General features: G+C 39.4%; 1 long non-coding RNA gene across 8 annotated transcripts in view; it reads left to right on the plus strand.

Annotated features, from left to right (window-relative positions):
- Window positions 1-23,418, plus strand: part of LOC127018083 (uncharacterized) — a 284,395-nt gene that overhangs the window by 211,875 nt on the left and 49,102 nt on the right. For all 8 annotated transcript variants that reach the window (XR_007766704.1, XR_007766705.1, XR_007766703.1 and 5 more), the window contains one exon: window positions 16,493-16,565. This is a non-coding gene — a long non-coding RNA (uncharacterized LOC127018083). The remainder of the gene's footprint in view (window positions 1-16,492; window positions 16,566-23,418) is intronic.

Below are 23,418 nucleotides of genomic sequence, written 5' to 3' on the forward strand. Positions count from 1 at the left end.
AATATAAACCCACTCTTTCTTTAGTATTTCAGGTTCCTCAAACCAAATCTTTTAAACAGAAAATACCTGACCAATCTTTATGGTGGAAAAATATATTTCCAAAGGGTTTCTTTTTTGTCACTAGTCATCAGATATTTAAATCTTTACCTTTTGCCAAAAAAATCACTTGATAAATGCCAGCTCCATATACATAGATTCTGCCTTTGGAGATGAAAGGGAGCTATCTGTACAGATGTATCTATTCCCTACTGAGAGCATGCCCTATGCACTGGGCACTGGACAGCTAAGTACAGAGGTCAATGTGTCTGGGACCCTGAGGGTGATAAAAGTGAACCATGTCACCTCTCTGTCTCTGTTTCCATGCTAATCTGTTTTGCCTATTAAATCACATCTGTCACCTTCATCACCTCCTTGTGCTCTAAAAATTTACTTCTCTTTACTGCTTTTTGACCATATGTTTATCCATATGAAGACTTTCTTACTCTATACTAGCTGTTTCTTTAAGATCTTTTGGCTAAGGACTTGTCACATGCTTTTGAGTATATAAATATAGCCTGGATTTCTGTTGTCAGTATACCTACTGATACCTTTAGAAAATATTTTGATAGATAATGAGGCATGACTTCCTTCACAAAATCTGTTTCTCTCATTGCCAATAAACATATTTGTCTATAAGGCCACTCATTCTATTCTTTAAAACAATTTCCACCAATTTGCCTGGCTTTACTGGTCTGTGATTGCCCAGGTCTCCTTTGGTATCAAAGCAAATTTAAGCCAGAAGTTGAATAGCACCATTGATACTTAAGTTTCTTTATGCTATTGGCAGTTATCATGTGGTTCTGGTGGTTTGTTACTGCTCATTAGAAAACCTTTTTGAGTGTCTTCTGTCATTGATTTTGATTTGAGATAGGCTCTTTTGTATATACCACTGTAGAGAGAGATTGCAGCATAGGAGTCTTTCCAATCTCCTCCACCAAAAACACATGCAAGAAATAGATTTATTTTTTTTCTGCTATGGCTTTATTTTCTCTAAGCACTTCTTTTATATCTTCATTGTTTTTTGACCTTACAGACGCTCAGCAGGATTCTTTCTTCTGTGTTTTTTTTATGCCTTTTTAAAGTTTTTCCTCAAACACTTTTTTTTTCGTGTGTCTCATATATTGTACCTGCCAGAGTTTATGATCCTCCCTGGTTTCTTCATCTGGACATGAAACCTCTTACTCAGCTGTTTAGCAGCATCTGGTTCTTTTGGTTTCTCTCTTAAGTTTTTAGTAGGCACAATTTATTTGTGAACAAAGTTGTCTTTGAATACCCTTCATACTGCCTTTAAGAATTTTACTTGTTTAAAAAAAAAAAAAGAAAAAAGAAAAACCTGGTCCAGTGCAGTACTTCCAACTAAGCCAAGAGTTGCTTCCTCCTCTCTGAGTTTCCTGACTGCCCATGAAATAATGATTCCTGGCAACATGTCCCAGTATGTTTACCACTGTCCAGTGGGTATAAGTGAAGTTTTCCTGTCACCACGTCATTGCATAGTTGATAATATAATGCTAATAGTATATTTCTCCTCTTTGCCCAGAATATCAGTTCCGTGGGATCACATATTATTAACCTGGCTAGAAGGCTTGGCTGATTAGTTTTAAACTGCTCTTTAACATATGATGCTACTTACAGCTTGGTACAGCTTACTCCATCTTTTATATGTGCTTTGACTTTCATGTTACAGTGGCTCTGATTGTTTTCTTTCAACTAGACGTCCTGTATGCTTATTATGCCCGTATTTGATATTGTCAGTTAAAAGTGTGTAGGCAAGCTAGTCAGGTAGGCAGTCTAGTTCCCCATCTTATTGCTTAGATGGCTGCAGAAAAACGTGTATAAGTTGTTTTAATTTTGTTTCTCTGTAGAACTGTTTCTCTTATGTAGAACTGTTGCTATTCTTTGCTATTTCTTATTTGATTATTTCTAGCTTCCATCCTATCCTTTATCTAAATTCTTTTAACTTCCCCCAGTGAGCTTTTCTGCACCTATCAGCATTCTTCCACTTTCCAGTTTCAGCAACTTTACACAAACCTGGCTGTGTTCCTGGGAGGTGAATTACCCAACATTGTAGCCTGCAACGTGTAACTAAGGTTCATGACCCAAGAGCGTATTTACCTCTTGTGAGGAGGATTTCTCATGAACATCATTTCCAACTTGGGTTCAGGACCCTGCTTCTACACAATGAGGGCTGCTAGCCTGTAAGTGTTCACTGCTAGGAAGGGTCTTCATTGTGTTGACGTACACACAACCCCCCTGAGGAGCTGCTGATTGCTACGTCTGTTGTCCAGTGCAGCACATTCTTTGCACCTTTGGATTTTTTAGCTTCCTAGTTGGATGGGCTGCCTTTCTCAATTCATCCTGTCAGTGCTAGCTAATTGGCTGCCCCTTGTTTCCTTACTGTAGCTCAGATTGGCCATGACAGCAAACTTTTTTTTTCTTCCATTTCTAGCAGTTGTTTTGCAGGCTAAAACATGTATCTGCTAGATTCAGTTTCCACAAAACATTGCTGATTCTCATGGCAGGATCTGGGCTGAAGAATCCCAGGCAGACCTTTCCACAAACACTGATGTGTTTGATATATTCTTGGCATTGAATAGTGTCTCTGGTAATCTGCCTTTTACCTAGAGGGGCACTGCAGCAAGTGGCTCTCCTGTGTCCACTCTTAAGTGTGTTGTGGTGCTAAACAGCTTATTTCTGAAATCCTTCTGATTGCGTAAGCCATGTGGTTCTGGGTGTAACTACTTGACGTGAGGGAACCGTGCCTGGATGTGTTGAATAGTGGTTATTCCTTGCATTTTGATGAGTACATTTGTATTGACGGTCACTCTACTGGAAGCAAACCAAGCATGGAAGGGGGATTAATTCCAGAGTCCCAAAGACATTGTCCATAATAGGAGCTTTGCTTTCAGACAGAAAGCATCAACTTTCTATTTTTGGAAGAAGTTCCTTTGGTCTTGATGAGAAATAATAAAAACCTGCAGAACATAGTTTATTAAGATATAGTTCAGTCTGGGATCACTGGTGAGGTTTACCACCTGTGTGCCCTCTTGTTTGCCTAAGTGGACTGCAGGTCATAGAAATATGTTGGGAAACAGCTTACTACAGGGGCACCTATTTTAACAGGCAAGCTTGGACATCTGCCTCTCTTAATCTGTCACTCGCGCATTGAAAAAACATTTCTGACACCCAGTCAACCAAAAATATCCTGAGAACAGACTGGTGGTTGATTCAGTAAGAGCTCCTGAGTGGAAAGAAATCAGCCTGATTTGCACAAAATACCATTCAGTGGTAAAGCCTCATTTTTGTTGGTGGCTGGAACAAGTACAGGCATGTTCCACCTTCTCATGTTTCATGCTTTAATTTGGCATTAATGAGTTCTTACAAACATGGCCTCTGTGTTTATACAGTCATCTTTTTCTCGTTTCTACCAATCTGTGAAAGACTACACTGCGGTTTTGTGTTTGCCTTTTTTTTTTTTTTAAATGTTGAGCAGCTAGCTAGGGCACATACAGTTGTATATGCATTTCTGAAATAATATCTGCTAGATGAACGCCTGGAAGCAATACCTCTATTCACCTCAGATATTTCAAGTCTTACAGTTTGGTTAGTTCTACAAATCAGTCTGGTTTCCTTTTTCTGTCCTTTTGAATTTAACTTATTTAGGCTTTCTTTATGAGAAAAATGTCTGATCTCACAGGCGTTATAATTTACAAACTAAATTGTGAATGTAGAGTTCTTGTCTTATGAGAATAATGAAAAGTGTCAACCATTGTGTACAAAAATGGCTGCAGCGGGACCCTGTAACATGTCCTATGAGTCTTTCTTGGGTTTTAGCTTTGCTTTTGACTGCGATAATTGCACAGTTGCAACCTGCAATACTTGATCTGTTTTAAACTGGTGTCAAAAATAGTTGCACTTTTCAACATTGCAAAAATGGCTTTGAAAGTTCAGTGGTTGTCTGGTTGTTCAGTGGTTTAAAATTTCATTGTCTGTTTCCTGATAGTCACAAGTCTTCAAACCTTTTAGAGTCAGATTTCAAGTATTTTTTTTGCAAGCTAACAATGTTGTGTATTGCAAATAGGCAGATTCTTGAGAGAATAAAAAATAACACCCCCCCCAAACAAAACAAAAAAAAAACCCAAAACTTAAAATGGATTTGTTTTCTCCCTATTTATTTTTTTTTTATTTTTGGTTGTTGTTCACAACCCTACAAGCCAACATTCCCTACTCTGTCAAAGGTTGAGCACAGCACAAACCATAACAGAAAAAACCCCACATTGTCAGGTATTAAGATTTATCTAGTGCCGCTTAATTACATAGATTAATTTACTGTGGCCTTAGTAGCAAGGAGTTGTCACTACAGTCAGCAGCAGCATATTGGGGAAAATTATCATGTTGTTGCAATAGAAGAAGAACAGATATCCTCCCATGTTGCATGGGCTAAGGTAGGCTATTTCTGCCCCATGTATTGGAGTGTATCGGAGAGCTACCCAAGGCAAAATGACCTCTCTGCTACTGAAACTCTCTAGTTACAGTGGGCAGCTTTGCATGTGTAAATTAGCTGGCATTGCAATTTAAAGGATGTTGCTGATTATCAGAGAAGAATGCTGGCTAAAATGTTTTAGAAAGCTTGAACCGGCCCTTCTGTCCTTTCACAATGAAATATTTGTAATCCACCTGTTTAATGAGAACAGTTCCCTCAAAATAAGTGTCAAATGCAGCAATATGAAGTCCAACTAGATGAGTAGACAGGCAGTGTTCATGCTTTATTTACTTCAATAGATTTGCAAAGCTAAGTCCTGTGCAGCTGTTTGAAAATTTATGGAATTAATTTCTAAAACAAACCACTTGGATGATAGACATGGCTATGATTTCTGTTGTGTCTGTGCCAGGAAAGCCTTTGTTTTTGTACTGCAAACACTCTTTAATAACAGATCTTGTGTTTAGCCTTTTGGCTTCTGAAAACAAATTACTCCCTTTTTGATATCCAGCTGATTGTGATGCAACCTCATGATTTAGCTTTAAGTTCATATTTGTTACTTGATATCCATTCCTTTCATAATTCTACAGCTAGGACTGGCAATGGTATTGTACAACTGAACCATATATTGTTAATGTAATGTAATGCTCACCAACTGCACCTCTGCTGCGTTACCCAATGTGCCTGTATGATAATACTGTTGATTTTGATTGCTTCTTGTACGCAGATGTCCTTTTAAAATGTGCTTGAACTCCTGATAGATTTCCAAATATTTCCAATTGACAGCCTCCTTACAAATACCCATTTCAGGGAATGTGAGCCAACATTTCCATAATCATGTTTGGTCATTCACATAGCCATCACATTTGAATATAATGAGGAAAACCAATTGTGCTAAAGCACAAGCATTAATTGGAAGCAAATGCTGAAAAGATGTTTTCATAATGAGTGCATCTATATTTAAGTAGTTCCCCAGCATTTTAATATCAAAAATATGTTGGGATTTGCCAACTCACTTGGTAATCTTGGATAATACCAGGGAAGCTGCACATATTCAATGGCTTTAAGTACCACTGTTACTCAGCACGCTTCTTGGGATTCTGTGCATTTTAGAAGCAATTACTTGCTGCCTTTCACAACCTTGGCAACAAGTGTCAGAGCGACTGCAGTTTTTGTCAAGAGAAAGTGCTGTCCTGTAATTCCAAGGAACACCTGAGGACACTACTTACGATAACAGAATAAGGACCTGCAACATTTTACTGGGCCCTGACTATGGACCCATTTACAGCCCAGCTCAGTAAAATCTGCCTGCCCTGTAGGGTTGCTCTGTAGAGTAGGATGTGTATTCAGAGTGTTTTCAGCATTTACGCAATTAAAAGCCAAATGTGGACTTTATTGCATGGGGCTTTCACCAGTTTGTTTGCAGTCCCCTAGATACACATTATGCCATGGCACAGCAGTGTCTGAAACACCAAAATAAAGCAAAGCAGGGCTGTAAAATCCACTTCCGTCTGCACATTACAGTTCTAAAATGGTTCAAAATAAAAAACCAGCTAGTTACAAAGCAGAGCTACTGAGAATCCATTCAAGATTCCGTAAGTAATACAGTTCATATCTCATGGTAAGTCATGTGCAGTTCAATCAATCAATGCTTCATTTTCCATTATACTGTTGGCATGACAAAGCAGGGAAGTGTTGCCAGAGTTAATACTCCAGCTCTCTTATCTGTGTCTAGAAACTGGTTCATATTGGCCATGGGAGTGTTTTAGATAGTATCTCCATCTTGTATTATTGTCCAGTCCTGATTCCTTGGCAGACTGCCATATCTTATATATTTTGCTCCTGCAGGTTTTTTGCTTTCTCCCAAGGCTGCGTACAGTTTGTCTTCCTTGCTTTTTAAGTGGAAAATACTTCGTTTTTCCAGAGAGCTTGAGAATATTTTTCTCACATTTTTCTGTATTATTCCGTAACTTTCCTTCCTTGTGAAAGGAGGTATTGCTTGGAGAGTTCCCAGAAGCTATGCCTTACCATTTAAATTCTGTATTGTTGTCTGTCTTGTTGTGGGAGGTTTTAAAGGGTATTTTTTGGGAGGGAGGGAAAAAAATGAAGGAAAACTGATCTTACTTGGGGGAGGGTTTCTCTGCGAGCATTCAAGGAAATAAATTATTCTCTGTTCAAGCATCCTACCAAGTCTTAATTGACACTGTAGGTAAATATATGTCATGCTAAGGAAGCTTAATCAAAAAATCATGAAAAAGCTCCTCTTTGGAAAAAAGTTTGTAACCCCTAACATTATTAAGCTGCACTACAGATTATTTTTCAATAAAAATAGCTGTATTTTCTCTAATGTGGCCAAATAAGTAGCTGTTTTCTATTTCTGTCTGCCTTGTATAGATGTATCATGATGCTATAGCGTTGTAGTTGATGAAAATTAGGTATAGTACCTCTTCCTTCCTTAAAATATGTCCGCAGTCAGCGTTTTCAACCTTTAGCTTATAGGTAAGTCTCATGTGCGATTATCTAAGAGAAAATCAGGTAGCTAAATGCACTAGTTAGAAAATGCCTTAAGGTATAGAATTGTATTTGGATGTCCGAAAAAGTTCAAATGAGGTCTCTCACCAAAAGCTTTTAGAAGAACTAAAAAGTCAAAGGATAAAAAGAAAACATAACTTGTAGATTGATAAAAGACATAAAACCAAAAAAAGGAATAAATGGTTAATTTTCACTGAGGAGGGAGACTACTAGCATGTCCCAGAGAAATCTCATCACCTATTCATATATAGTCTCAGGAAAGGGTAACAGTAGAGAGGAAGCATTTACTTGAATATGACATTATTTGCAGTAGTAAAAATTAAAGTGGCTGTGAAGAGGTGTACTGGGATCTTAAAATAACAAGTGATTTAAGGGATTGTGTGCCCAGTGTTGATAAATGCAAAGCACTGTACACTGGAGAAACCAGTCCTAATCTGTACACGTAACATGAAGGGTGCCGAACTAGTGGTTATTACTTCTGAGCTATTTTGGATAATTCTGTGACCGTATCAGTCGGGTGCTCAGTGTCTACATCCTGACTGTTAGATACAGTTCTGCCACCTCTCCCCTCTCAGGAAGGTAGATGAGGAGCCCAACAAGGCGTATTGCATTTTTGAAGCTGTTCCATACAGGGAATGACAAAGTAGACAAGTCTTTGTCTTGGAGGGGAGATAACTGAAGTGGTATGAAGTAGGGAGTCTTTAAAATAGTAAGTAGAAAACAGACAGTGAGTAGGGAAGGATTAGTAAATGTTTCTCCCAGTGGGGAGAATATTTGGAAGTGGATTTAAAACCAAAAAGAAATAGTCTTTTTTCCCCAGTCCCATAATTAAACTGTGTGACTTGCTGCTCAAAAATGTTGTGGATACCAAAAATTTAGCTGGATTAAATACAGTATTATAAAGGCAGGTTCATGAAAGAAAATCCTGAAAGAGGCTGTAAAATATGAAGATACAGCATCTGGCTCAGGTGGTTTGAAGGGTTTGCTAGAGAAAAGATGAAATAGGCTTGCTGTGGTTTTATATTCTTCCCCTAAACCGTCATTGTCAGAGATAATGTGCTGTGCTGCATGGACCTTTGGTCTGACCAAGGACAGCAGAGTCATGTCATCAGTAAAACATCAATACGTTACAACAGTGGCTAAAAAACCCAAACTCTACCACTGTATACAGATTAAAATAGGAATTGTATGTGTGCTGTAGCCATTCACATAACTGGAGTATTTGGCTGAGTAGCTGACAAGAGAAGGTGTGCTGTTCTGAATTGCCCTGACTCTTTTATGGCCATATTCCTTTTTTAATTTTAAGGTATAAGATTATTGTATTCCCTTTCTCTGAAAGCCAGTGGCCTGTGAATCTGGTTACAGTTCAGGTTCCCCTGGAGACCTGGATTTTGAAGGCCTTCTGTGTAGAATAACTATACTCCTTTCTGTCTTCCATCTAGTGAGTATTCTAACTGTGGAAAGCTGGATGACCTGTACTTGGCAGTCTGCACAATATGGCTAAACAGCTAATGGCCCTCACTCAAGCTCCTCCACCTCTGTTTGGAACTGTGGTGCTCCAGCAGAGATATTTCTGTCTGTAATGGAAATGGAAAGATTGTCCTTCTCCATAGAGCACGTTGTAGTTCTGTGGAATTACTGCAATGAGCTTGCTGCCATTGCTTACACTCTTTTCTTTCACAAACACTCTAGCAGATTGCAGTACTCTAACTATTAGGACAGAGATATTGATTTCACTGGAAGGCAGTGAGGTATGCAAAAGTGATGTGTTTCCATGGCCCCTGTTAGTGAGCAGATGGGCTGCTGCTTCTCATACTAATTGGACTATTTCAGTCAACTGTGGCTTCATTCCTAAGTATTAATCCATTGACTTTGAGGCTGGAACTCACAAAGAGATGGTTTACCATGACCAGGTGGTCTAGCCAAGTGCAGCTATTGAAGTGTTGTTGTGGGTTGACCCTGGCTAGATGTCAGGTGCCCACCAAAGCTGCTCTGTCACTCCCCCTCCTAAGCTGAACAGGGGAGAGAAAATGTAATGAAAGGCTCATGGATCAAGATAAGGGCAGGGAGAGATCATTCAATTACTGTCACGGGCAAAACAGACTCGACTTGGGGAAATGAGGATATGACAGGATAATGAGAAATAAAACCAAATCTTAAAAACACCTTTCCCCACCCCTCACCCCCCTTCTTCCCGGGCTCAACTTTACTCCCAAATTCTCTACCTCCTCCCCGCCAGCAGCCCAGGGGGACAGGAATGGGGGTTGCAGTCAGTTCATCACACGTTGTCTCTGCTGCTCCTTCCTCCTCAGGGGGAGGACTCCTCACACTCTTCCCCTGCTCCAGAGTGGGGTCCCTCCCACGGGAGACAGTCCTCCATGAACTTCTCCAATGCGAGTCCTTCCCACGAGCTACAGTTCTTCACGAACTGCTCCAGCGTGTGTCCCTTTCACGGGGTGCAGTCCTTCAGGAACAGACTGCTCCAGCGTGGGTCCCCTGCGGGGTCGCAAGCCCTGCCAGCAAACCTGCTCCAGCGTGGGCTCCTTTCTCTCCATGGGTCCACAGGTCCTGCCAGGAGCCTGCTCCAGCGCGGGCTTCCCACAGGGTCACAGCCTCCTTTGGGTGCACCCACCTGCTCCGGCGTGGGGTCCTCCATGGGCTGCAGGTGGCTATCTGCTCCACTGTGGACCTCCATGGGCTGCAGGGGGACAGCCTGCCTCACTATGGTCTTCAGCACAGGCTGCAGGGGAATCTCTGCTCCAGCGCCTGGAGCACCTCCTCCCCCTCCTTCTTCACTGACCTTGGTGTCTGCAGAGTTGTTTCTCTCACATGTTCTCACTCCTCTCTCTCTGGCTGTAATTGCTGTTGCACAGGTGGGTTTTTTTTCCCCTTTCTTAAATCTGTTATTGCAGGGGCGCTACCACCATCGCTGATGGGCTTGGCCTTGTCCAGCGGTGGGTCCGTCTTGGAGCTGGCTGGCATTGGCTCTGTCAGACACAGGGGAAGCTTCTAGCACCTTCTCACAGAAGGCACCCCTGTAGCCCCCCCCGCTACCAAACCTTGCCACGCAAACACAATACAGGTGTTGAGCGGATTTTTTGTTTGTATGTGTCTTCCTGTTCGGACATTCAATAGCCTCAAAGACTCCAGCTGGAGTCTGAAACTCCAACTCACCCTAATCATCTTGCAGGTGTCGTAGACAGATGGAGATGTCATGGAAGTGCTTTTGAAGGACTCTTCCCTATCTAACTACCATCATTTCTACCTTCTCAAAGTTCTGATAGAGTAGCTGGGCTCCTGGCAGAGCAGCCAGCCAGAGAAGCCTTGGGAAAGCCAGGAGAGAGCGTAGTCTGTAACAAAGTTTTAAGCAAGTATTTTCTATTTGCCTGGAAGTCTGCTATCATGCCCCTCCCTCCCAATAAGGAAACAAATATTCCAATTTTGTAGCAAAATTTCTGAAAGACAAATGATTAAGCTATTGGCCAGCTGTTGCTGCGTATCAAACCGTCACTATTAGACACTGATCTACGTTGGAAGGACTATGAAGAATTTTGTTACACTGTACATGAAAATACTTTAATAAAGGAAGAGCTTAGCTGATAGGCAAGGGGCTGCCCTTCTACCTCTGCTTTAAAACACATTGTCTGTAATGCCTTCTGTATGTAATGTAGTGCCGTGGTTTTTTTCCATGCCATAAGTCTATTAAACTTCAGAAAGAATCCAAAGTCGTTTGGGAATTCTTCTACATCTATTTTTAGCACAAAAAAATGTCATCCAACCTGTTGAAACTATTTTTTTCAGGACCAAGTATTTCTTCTTCAAGAATTTGCAGGAGACAAAGCTTCTGACATGGAATTTAAGGGCAATATGAGAGTTGGATGTGGATGACCTTTCCCTGCACTCCTTAAGAATAGAGGAGCTAGCTGGTATGAGAGCATCTTCCAAGGAAGCAGAGGATTGAAATCTACTGTCTGAATTAGTCAGAAGAATGTCCTCAGTCCTTGTCTCCCACATCCCAGCTACTGCCCTGGGTATTCTATATTTACTCTTTGTTGTTGTGACTTTTGCACAAACACTGAAATCTTCATGGAAAAAGAAAACAACACAGTTGTGTGCAAGTGGAGACACAGGAAAGTGGGAGAGTCCCCTGTTCATGTGTAACTACTAATACAGTGTAGGACTGCACTAGCAGAAGGTGGTTGTTACATACTCCGAGATAAACAGTTATTTCACTAATAGGACATCACACAACTGCAAAATGGAGAAGCGGTGATGCTAGGACTTGAACTGGTGCCACCTTCACCATGTGAACTACTTAGCTGTTCACAGTTATGAGACTACTGCATATATATATATACATCTTCATCTTATTGTCTTCTGGAATGAGACTTTTTTAAAAGTTACTCTTTACAGGACAGCAAAAAGCTCTAGCAATTGTTCTGCCTCACATGTTAAGTTGCAGTTATACTGAATTCCAATGGAGAAATCAAACCATTGGCCTGTGTTTAAAATTCTGGTTCTACTTTGTATTGAGTATGACTATTATAATATCTTTTCTTCCCTTTCTCACACACGGCAGGAGCTTTTTACAGTCCATTTCTCCAGCATCCTGGAGAAAGCTGACCTCCTGACCTTATTGAAACTACGTTGTTCAGTAATACTCTACTCATTTCACTGTTAGATGACATGAGCAGCAAGCTGCATACATGGCCCACATCCTTATGGAAGAATTAGGATTGCGCCATATCCGTGCACAATCCTGGCAACTTTAGCTGATAAATATGCAATGACAAGGCCACTTTAGGAACCTTTATTTTATACATTCCCAAAAGATATTGCAGCTATAAGAATCTGATGAGGAATCCTAATAGAACTGCCTGTGATGTGAATAACTTTGGACAGCATCCTACCTGTTAGACCCCTGGTAATGTGCCACCAAAGGAAGTTGTGCAAACACAACACTACCAGCATTGCTGGAACAATTGCAATAGATCATTTGACAAGAAATGCATTTCTGTCATTCATCAGTCATTAAATTCCATTAATATAAATGTGAGCTCACCTCTCATTACAAATAGATGAATGAAATACAGAATATTGAATAAAATGTTTCTCTCAGAGAAATGGGTTAATGGACTTGTAGTTTGCAGGAATACAATGAGCTTTACTTGTCCTGAAAGAATTTCTTTTCTTGGATCATGGGAAGAAGGCTGGATACTCCAGGGGACAGTGTGATTTTTTGGTTCAAATATACAGGTAATGATGAACAAAAACATGGATGTTGCCTCATGGTTACAACACGATCTGATTTTTCTGTGCTTCCAACAGTCCAAATATGTTTAGGAAGCTTATTATTTTTTATTTTTCTCCAGACTCAGGAAAAAGTAAATATGCTACCCATCTTTGCTTTTTTCCTTTTCCCCTCTTTTCTATTCTGTAATCCTTACTGCTATTTGAATTGTTTTTCTGCCCAGACAGAAAAATCAGAGTTTTCGTCTAGACAAGAGATCTTTACTCTTTCTGAAGACAGTTATTTAAAGCAGAGTGTTAGAACAACATTTATCAATGTTATTTGCACTACACACCCAGTCTAGGCACAATCAAAACTCTGTTGTTCCTCACCCTTCACTTAGGACCAGAGTAAAATATGGTCCCTATCCATGAGTGCTTACAGTCTGATTTAAAATGTTTTCACAGTAATGTTGTAAAATGTATCTTTCTCTGTACAGCCTTAGGCTGCTGCCACCGTGCATAGACATGTCTTCAAAGGCTCCTGATTTAAATTCTCCCCAGTGTATGCGAGCTGAGAACTGCTGCCTGGATGTGTGGAAAACCTCACTGATACAGTGAATGCCATTCTGACTCTGAGCACTCTCTCATGGTTAACTCATGCCAATACGTAAAACACAACTCTTGCAAGATTATGTTTTGGGACTGGTTTATAAAATAGGCCTATCTTTTTGGAACATCTGCTGTACATGGATGGTTTTGTTTCAAGGAAGCTAAGTGAGATGGATGGATATAGCCAGATGAGTGTCTCAGTTGAATTTTATAGTGTTGAATTTTTCTGTTTACTTGAAAACAAACAAACTGCTCTTAATTATTGTTTTCTTAATGAGGGTAATGCAAGCAAAGTGGTTTAGATGTACAGTGTATCAAAGCAGCTGTTGAGAAAGCTCTGATGTGTAATAGCATGAGAAGGCAGGATGGCAAACAAAGCTGTTAGTCTTTCAATAGCATGAAAATTATTGTAGAGATAAGGGGAAAGAAGTTGAGAAGGGTTTTGGGAAACAGTGAATTGCAGTATCACTGTAAAGAATGGAAAGGTGTATTTTCAGAGGAAAAAACGCTAAGGAGGTAGGAGAACTGAGCATCTGAGGAACATTCTTCAAGAAAAGACATACTATCAGAGGGAAAGAGTTGCAGAGTTTAATTAATGGGGAAAAGCCAGCTATATTGGCATGTAATCAGAAACTTGCTTGTGAGCGATATTGTGGGTTGATTTACATCCTGTGCAGCTTACTGAAGTCGCTAGGATTTTGTGGGATGTAAATTAGACCAAGTACCATCTCCTGATGTTACTGAGACAAATTAGTTGGGTTAGAGATTTGAAGGCTTTTACTGTACTTGATGAGAACAGCAATAGGAAAAAGGGGGCTGATAGCCTCAAGTGGGGATAGAGATGATTTGAAGGTGCGAAGGGATGTTGAGTTAGTAGACAGAAATACTACAGTACAAAAAGCTCAGTGTTGAGAGCCTTTTCCAATGGCTGGATGAAGGCAAATGAGGCATTCCTAAAGTCAGGAGTCATTAGAGTAGTAGCCAGAAACATAAGAGGAGGTAGCAATTTTGTGATGGTTATTTGGAGTAATAAAGTGTCTACTGATACACTAGGAAAGACTTTAGCTTTTTTTTATAGGTGTGTGCTGAAGGCAAGTAGAACTGTTAACATGTTTAGGCCAAATCGTCACCTGCTGTAGATTTGAGATGAGCAGAATGTCACTGCTTCCAAGTAAGTTGTGCAGATTTACGCCAGTGCAGGTTTGGGACTCAACCTTTTCTCTCTATATTATCCTCAAATAAATAGTACGTAGTTAGACAACGGGCTTGAAAGGATAGTCAGGAAAACACACCAGAATACTAATGCCCTTGTAAGAATGATTTGTATTTTGCTTCTCAGAGAAATCTTGGAGGAAAATGCAGCAAATGAAAAAAGTAAAATAATTACTACATTAATAAAAAAACAACCACCACCCCAAAACCTGGAGCTGGATACCTACTAAAAATCAAAGGTGTTACGGAGCTGGATCTAAAGCACTGAAAACTATTATGTAAACATAAGTGTAAATCTTAAGGCCAGTATAGAATGACAGTTTAGTCAATAGTAGGTGAAAAATCAAAATGAAAGTGCTGTGAACATCACAGAGGGGCAAAATAATAATATACATTTATCTAGCGCTTAACATTTCCAAATTGTATGACCATTAAATAATGCAGAAAGTTGCATTGATCTTAGATGCATGGAAAGAAATAAAGGACATTCCATATTTCTAGAAACTCTGTAGCTGTGAGCAAGCTGTTACTAGACTGGAGGGCTACATTAGAGAAACACTGTGACTAAGGAATTATGGGTAATTTAAAATAAGTAAGAGGGAATGGGTGCTTTCTATCTGGATTTAATAAAAAATAACATACGTAGAGGTTAGATTGAACAGCCCTTGGAAAACAAAGTCATTGGTATTTGAGACTGAAATTGAGTTAGCTGGAGTGTTTAAGAGAATAAATTGGCAAACTACAGATTATGTCTTTCTGAAGAAAAAATTAACTGTGCTATTAAAAATTATTTTAAAGATATTTAAGGAAATACACTGGTAAAGAGCAGCCATCATTCTAAGATACCCAGTGTGTGTTTGCAAACCAGCCCCTTCCTGCCAGGGCCCCCTGTGACAGCCCCAGCACCCTCCTGCCCTGTGGGTGGGCGGGAGAGCTGTGCGCCCCGGAGCAGGCCTGCCAGCGGGCACAGAGCAAGCAGGGATGGGTCGGAACTTAGGCTTATCCTCAGCATTTATGGAAAAGCAGCTGAAAGCCATGGGTCAAAAAGGCCACCTTCTGCAGACCGTATTATAACTCATGTACTCACATACTGACTTGATTGTTGGGGAAAAAAAGAAAAATCTGAACAAAATGGTGATGATCTGTCCAAGTAATTAGACATGTGACTGATCTCCCTGGGGCTAATTCTTTATATAAAGTTAAATGTATGCCTAGAGGGTTTCCTGGATACAGTCAGAAAGTTCATTCACTCTCAAACTTGAGAAATAAATCAGGGTAAAATCACAGTAATTGACAGCTCTCAGGTCAGACTTACTTTCTGACATTGCTAGTTGACTTCATTACAGGAGCAGGGACTAAGGCATGACCCAAGTTCTCAGAAAAGGGACTGTGTTCAGAGTGCTGGGTTTTGTGGTGAATTTGTACGTTCGTAGCCTTAGACAAATTTATTTTTGTAGTTACCATATGTGAGGGCTTTTCATAATTGCCATCTGTAGAATGAAAGGCAATTCAGGCAAAAATGTGCACAGTTGCAAATATTAGAAAATACGGCTATTATAAAAAGTCATAAGAACTTTATGCAAATGTTCCGTCTACAATGGAAGGGCCAGATTCTAATATCACGCATGATGCACAGTAACAGATTTTTCTTAGGTATGCCGGGATGCCCATGCTGCGTCTGAGATTAGAATCTGTCCCAAAAATGGATTATTGTGATAGGAAAGAGCCAATGATGAGGAAAATCAAATTTTACTGAGCTTTTTTTTTTTTCACCCTTACTATGTGAGATTTGGCTTTCAGCATAGTTCTTGATCTTTGTAATTTATTAGGAAAATTTGCAAGAAAAATAATGACAAAACGTAAAAAATCATTTTCCTACTTAAGAAATTCACATCATCAAATTAGGACAAAGAAGTGATCTCTCTATGCTCAGTTGCTCTGAGCAACTAGCAAATTTTGACTACATGAAGCATTATCTGAAGCAAACAACAGTGACTCCATTACCAGGGGGATTCCTCTGAGGTGGTGTTATCAGGTATTGGTAGCACTTTAGTTCTGGTGTTGTGGAGGTTGCATGCAGGTTAATTTACTCTGCAAATCCTATCATCAGTGGCAGTATCTTAATTTATTTAAATCCCGAACTTTATTCTTTCTATTTCCCCCCATATCCAGATACTGTCTTTTGTTCTTGTCTCTTTGGGGAGGAGGTAAATGAGATTTGGATATGAGCCATAATTATTCTGGGAAAATCACCCTGTGGCATTGATTTATACGCAAAATCTTGCCCTGCAGCAGCTTGACAGCTACACAAGGCTAGGAGGGCAAAGGCTACAGAGCTTCTCTCCTTAAATGATGTATTTATGGCCCTTGTCTCTTGTTTTTAATTCACAGTGACCCAGGTTTAGCAAGAGAAGTTGGTATGGCTATCCCATTCTCATCTCCAGAGTAACCCAGCACTGGCCAGGTAAGAAACTCCCCTTGGCTAGGGGAGATTTGATTTTCTAATGTCGTGGGAAGATGAGGGGTGTAGTGAACCCAGCTCCCATGCACCACCCAGGGCAGAGCTGAAGAAGCCCTGGCAAAACTCCACAGTTAGAAAGCCCATTGTGACTTTAGACTTCTTCAGTATTGAATAGCAGCTGCAGCAGAATTTCCATGATTTTGGATTAAGAGAAGTTTCTTGGAATGCTATTTAGACTGCAAAGGGGTGGCTGATGTTTTGAAGTGCAGAGTGTTCCTAATGACTTCCATGGAAATCACAATATCAATTGATTCTGAAAATGAGGCCCTTTGTCTAAATGGCCAGGTATGAAGGAAAGGACCAAACCCTTCGAAGTGAAGCGTTTTGTTGGATCATTATTATATACCCATTTTGCTATATCTGAGCTGAACAGTTTTTCATTCAACACACAGGATTCTTATTTTATTGCAAAGGGCTACTAATGCAGGCAAATTCTAATAGCAAATTCAGTGTCTTTAGCAAAGGCTAAAACCACAAAAATGGTCACTGCAGATGTTTTTCTAATCTACAGCTTCTCAGTTGTTTCTGAGAGCAATACCCTTGTGTTAGTGATGCTTCTGAGACCAACTGAGAGAAGCTATAAATCTTTATAACTCACAAGTGAAGCAATAAAATTTCAATGGCAAAATGTTTCTGTCTTCAGGAAAATGTGAAAAATAAATATGCCACTGTGTAGGGACAGAGAACTTTTGCAGGAAATGTTTATTAAGACTGACTGTGAATATTCAATAAACATCTGAAGGTCCACATAATTTTAAGATGTTATCTTTAATCAAGATTTTGCTTTTCTAACATTGTTTTAACTAACCATCTATCTTCAAATATTCTGAAAATAGAAGAATTTTATTCATCATGTATAAGCTATATAAATGCTAGCCAGATGCTGTTGAATGAGCTACTTTTTTAGGCATACATACTAAGGTATTCCTTTTCACAAAAAGTTTTGAGTATAAAAATTATATATCTGCTCATCTTTATATAATAATATAAATCCCCAAATACCTTTTTCTTTTAAAACCATAGTAGTTTTTATCAGAAATATCATGGAATGTATCTGCAGTTGTAGATTTTTAAGCTGCAGCATCAACAAACAAATCAAGTTATACAGGATACTGCATCAAATGAAACTTGAATGCTGCGCATCGCCAAAAAGTATGTTTCACATCTCACTACCGCCTTTTCAGTTGCGTTCTAGTTTCACACAGGGGACACTAAGACCCTAGAAAAATCTTACGCATGCAGATAATTAATATGCTGCCTTGTAACAAATACTGAGGACGCTAAGGGGTCAGTCTGTACTGATACTTTGTTCTCATTCTTTTGCAGTTTCAAATTAGCTGAAAGGTTATTGGTGTCAAGTCTCTAGTTCAGAATCTTCTATTATCTGGGCAGTTTTAGTAAGGTTTTGAAACTGTATGATATTGTTGCTGAGGCAGCGAAGGATTAGAATGAAAGATCTTGTTTGTATGATATGATGAACAATAATTGGACTTTGATGGTGGACATGAGGATCCCTGTATCTTCTTTGCTTTTTTGTGACTTCTCTGACCCTTATGTCCTCTGCAGTCACACAAATCTCCATGTGTATGGGATAAATAAATTCCTTCATTGTCATAAAAGAAAATAAGAACAGGGGATTGGAAAAGACTGTGTTATTAATTACAGTCCCCTGCTTCATCAGGACAACATCATGCAGTCAGTTTTATGGAACTTATTCTACACAACTGTAAACAAAAGTAAACTTCTTGTTCCACCATCTTACTTGAAAATGTGCCCAAGGAATATAATGATGGAATAACTAAAAACATTTTTTCTTATATAGCCTTAATGTATGCGTGATCAGTTCACACACATTCATCCTTGGAATTATTTGCTCTCTGGTCCTGAAACAGCAGTGCTTCTCCCTCCCTCAAGCTTATCGTAGTGTATTTATGGGCAGCAATATTTTCCTCTCTTAACTTTGTAAGTCTTGTTAAATTGGTAATGCACAGTAGCTAGACTCCTCTGCTATCACTGGCTTTCTCTTCCCCAGCTGTCTTCTACTGCACATTAATGCTTAAATTTATTTACCTTGAATTTGAGGACCAGAACTCTGCATATTCTTGCAGAAAGTAGTTGGCAATCTCATTTTTGGGCCTCCCAACTGCTAGTTTTCATTTTCTCCCCCCCCCCCCCCCCCCCCCCCCCCCCCCCCCCCCAACCATTTGAGTTAATCTAAATTTGACTTGAATTTGTTTATATTCTATTAATGTATCATTTTGCTATGTATATTTTTGTCTAAAATTATGGCAAACTTCTGAAGAAAACCTGATCTTCTATATTTAGTCAAAATTCTTATAGAAAACTGACTATTCAACATAACTTGAACATAGAACATGTTTTGATTTTCAGGTTTTCATGAAATCAAACAGTATAATTAATAAATATAATTTCACATCAGTATTAATTTCTCTTACATAGCAGATGTGCAAGTGTTTTCTAAAAATAAAGGCAATACCTGAAAGAAAAAGACATAACCTCTTTGGAAGTTTCAGCAATTTTGAAAGACAGCTGTGTGAGGTTTTTCCTATTTTCTCATCTTTTCTTCTTTTCTGCCTTTTTTGTGTGTGTTTCATTGGTGTTGATGTGCGCAGAGCATAGCTTAGCTTTGTATAGAGCATGGTAGTTTGTAGCTGCAATTGCTGTGTAAAGTAGTAGTAGATGTTTGAGGTCTTCACGTTAGACTGAAGGGGAGAGAATGCCGAGTCATAAAGATCTGCCCGTTGCTGTTGAGAACTTCACTGCACAAGTGGTCTATTGTCCACTTCTGTCTTGGTCTGAAAGTGTCTACCTGATGCAGTACTAGCCACCGCATGTGGAAAATCGACTTGAATGAGAGGCAAATTAAATCTTTGTCTTCTTTTATTTCTCTAAAAGATGTGTTAAATAATGCAAATGTTATTCTTCGTCTGAGTTACTTCTTTAAAATGTCACAAGTGCCTGTGGAAGTGATTGTACTTCAGAGCTGCAGAGGCTGTTCTGGGGCCCTGTTCCAGTGTGCACCAATTTCTGCTTTCATATTGGAGCCACTTCAGAGAAACTTAAACTAAATCATGAGCTTCCTCTGAGATGAGAACAAAATAAGTTTTCTTTTCATGCTAGTTTTGTGCCAAATGCTGCGTACCAAATTTGTGGTATAAAATCCAGGGGGAATTGGGAGGAAAAAGGTTGATGTTAGATGGTACTTTTCTTAATGTTTTCTATCCCTGGTAAACTTCATATGGGAAAAAGATTTGCACTGGATTTTTGTGTCTGACAGTGAAGCAAGCACCCATGCCTTTTCTCTCCTGACATTCTGCTTGTTGCAAAGTTAGGTGTATGTGTGATTTAGTCAGTGGGCTACAGCTGGGGTTCTGTCTCTTTCTTACTCATTCCAAAACAGGTAACGGCTTTAGCTGAGTCAGAATTTCATCTTTATTTTCACCTCACTAATCTCACATTTTTACCTGGTCATCTGATTTCAAGCTAGGACCACAGCCTAAAAGTAAAGAACGCTCCTTACCCCTATCATTGTCCCTTCAGCCGGGACTTTCGGTGCCCAGAGAGCTTCAAACAGAGCTTCCTATGGCAATATGGAAAAATGTGATTTTTACTGAAGCAACCTAAAGGTAAGGCCTTCCACCCACTACCAAAGACAGAAACTGCTTTTCTGTGGAGGTAATGTTGCTGCATGATTCTCCTGTCAATTTGCAAATGCTTTGCCTTCAGTATTTCTCCAATTTCCCATGCCATTCAACCCTGCTATGTTGTGAAAAATAACTGATACCTAGCTTTGCATATGCAAGGCTGGAGCCACACTTCCTCTTAGGGCTGACTCGAGCTGAAAACAACCAAGCTCGCTCTGGCAGTAGACTCCTAGAAGCAGCAATTAAGTAATCCTCCTGATGATGGCTTTGCCATTGCGGACATTTTTGAAGCCAGATTGACAACTTCTGTAGTTGATGGGGGAATTGAGGACTGGAGCAGTCGCTACTTCGCTACTTCGCTCACCCCATCCAATCGCCAGCAGCAGGATCTTTTGCAGGGCTAAGTTCCTCTTCTGCTCCTTCTGCCCTTCTCTGTGGCCCTGATTTGCCTCTTATCTTCAGAGCAGCAGAGCCTGGTTTTCTCTGCACCAGCGGGAAGCATCCGGCTGGCTCTCCCTCCTCTCTCTGTACCTGGGCCCCTTCAGCAGCAGCCCTAGGCGCTCCGTCTCAGCCTCTCAGGTCGTGTGTGTGGTGCTGGAGCCAGGGAGTCTCCTGATGTGAGGAAACATTTCCCCATCAAGTTTTTAGCTTGATGCTGAAGCATATTCATGGCAGATGGAATCTGTAGGGAGTTTAGGTAACAAATTTCTACCAAAAAAAAAAAAAAAGAAAAAGCTTGCAGCTTGGTTAAAAGTATCTCTCAGATTTGAGTAACCCAAGTATCTGGCCTGCCATGTTTCAAGCTTTGTTGTAGAATACAGTGATATTTGAGTGTCACATAATTACAGCAATTAGATTATTTTTAACAAGAAAAAATATTTTGTCTTAATTTTGTATTTCAAACTGACTAAAACTTTTTTTAAATCTTCCATTAAATTCAGGTGTGGGATGTACTTGTGATAATAAATAGCTGGGTACAGGAGTTTGTAACAGGAAGCATTAGACTAGCCTTATTTTATCTAGGGAAAGAAGTACTCTTTTTCACTTTGAAAGAAAAAATAAAATATCACAAAGTGAATCCTGAGGACACTAAGTCATTAGGGAAAAATCCTGTTGAAATCAAACTCTTAGGGATTGGCCAAACAGCAAAGTGCATACTCAGATCTGTAGAAAAATTATTTCAGGCTAACACAAATTTATTGAAAACATCTGCTGCTCTAATTAGCATACTGAGTACTTATCATCTTTACTTGTTCTAAATGCCAGGCTATTTCATTACAACAGGAGGTATTGTGATGTAGAAAAGTTCAACCAGGACTAAAAAGCAGCTATCGCTATTGATTTTTTTTTTTTTTAAATACAATATTAAATATAAATATAATTTTTTGTGTTTTATTGTAACAATAAAAAATAGTAATACTAGTAGGTCATATATGTCATGAACGACCTCTGCCAAAACATGAAGTACAGATCTACAACAAAATTTTCATCTAATAGTAAAATTTCAAACTCTTTCCTAATTGTAAATATCCAAAAAGTATCCATTAACCCCTCCAATTCCTCTTTTAATGGGATATTTTGAAAATATTTTGTTTCATCCTGAGAATGTTTTTTACACTGCCTGCAAGATACAAATTCCAGAGCCCAGTCTGTTATTCAGCAGAACCTGTTTACCATGAAATAATGCCATGGTAATCTCTGATTGCAGATAAACACCTTCGCTTGGAGAATTATCATTATTAACATAGCAGGTTCAACTAACATTTGTGAAGCCACGAGAGTATAGCTGGCTCAATCCCTCTTGCTTTTTCTTGCATCTTCATATTATTCTTTGTAATTGTCTCAAACCCTACACTCTGGCTTTTCAGTGTTTCACCTATTTGCTGCTCTTAAACGTTACCAAATATTGGATACTTTTAACCGAAGTTGAAAGCAACTTTGAAAACAGAGATATGATATTCCACCATTTAGGGCTGCACAACACTTAGGACAATGAGGAATGAAACAATGGCTACAGATAGAAGAAAAATGTGGCTCTGCTGAACCCAAACCTCTGCCAGCGTGCTCACAAAAACCTCACCATGGACAAAGTGGGCTGAGCCAGGGAGTCGTTGAGATCTGTATGATCTCCACTGATGACTCAGTTTATATCTGTAGGCAAGTCATTTAACTGTCTCTGGATCAAATTTTCCTTTGTTGTAAATCCATGAAGCTTCGTGCGTTTCACTGTACATGTGTCAGCTGAGGAATTTACCCAAATTCTTTCTGTGGAATATGTCTCAAACTGGTGAACAGACTCACCATTACCCCTCTAATATTAAAGGTTCATAAGACATTTTTGGCTTTAAAAATTAAAACCAGACTGATAAAAAATGATTCCTTGACTCCCACACTACTGCTTTTAAGAATAACGCCGATTTAATTTTGGGTAGGGATATGTCAATCTGACCTTAAATCAGTGCAAATGAAAAAAATTTTGTTACCAGCAAGCACAAAGATATGTTCTGCCATTGTTCAACAGAAAGACAAGGTTGTGCTACACTTATGACTGTTTCCTTTCACAGCTCTGTCAGTCAGGGATATAATTTCAGGAACTATCCATATGCTAGATGTTCAGTTGTTTTGGTTTTGGTTGTTTTTTTTTTTTCTTTAGGCTTGCATAGATTTTAGACTACTTCTCTTAAAAGAAAAAACTCTTCAAAGTGAAATATTCTGTTAGGTTCAGTCATGTCTATTCTAGTAAGAAAATTTGTACTTAATAGCTCCTCTTGTTATTATCAGTTCTTTCCGCACAATGTGAATTTTTTCTTGACTTTCTTCAGTAATTTTGTTTATTGTGAATTATGTTATTCTAAATTATTGTTCTGTCAGTCAGGAGGAAGGGCTAAAAAGAACTGTCAGTAAAAGAGAGATGGACTGTGGTTCTCAGGCATTATATTGGTGTGTTGCATATGCAAAATCACCTTTGCTAGGGCTATGGGTGACACTGTACATCTCTCAATGTTCTTGAACTATTGCTGTTGTGGTAGGTAATAAGGGTAGATACAAGGCTCTTCTGGGGTGAGGGAAATTTATTTCATTGCCTTTCCCAAAAGTTACTGCTTTTGGAAGTGGTGCTTGGGGTATGGTGG

Source organism: Gymnogyps californianus, chromosome 6 (genome assembly GCF_018139145.2).
Source record: "Gymnogyps californianus isolate 813 chromosome 6, ASM1813914v2, whole genome shotgun sequence".
Lineage (NCBI taxonomy): Eukaryota > Metazoa > Chordata > Aves > Accipitriformes > Cathartidae > Gymnogyps > Gymnogyps californianus.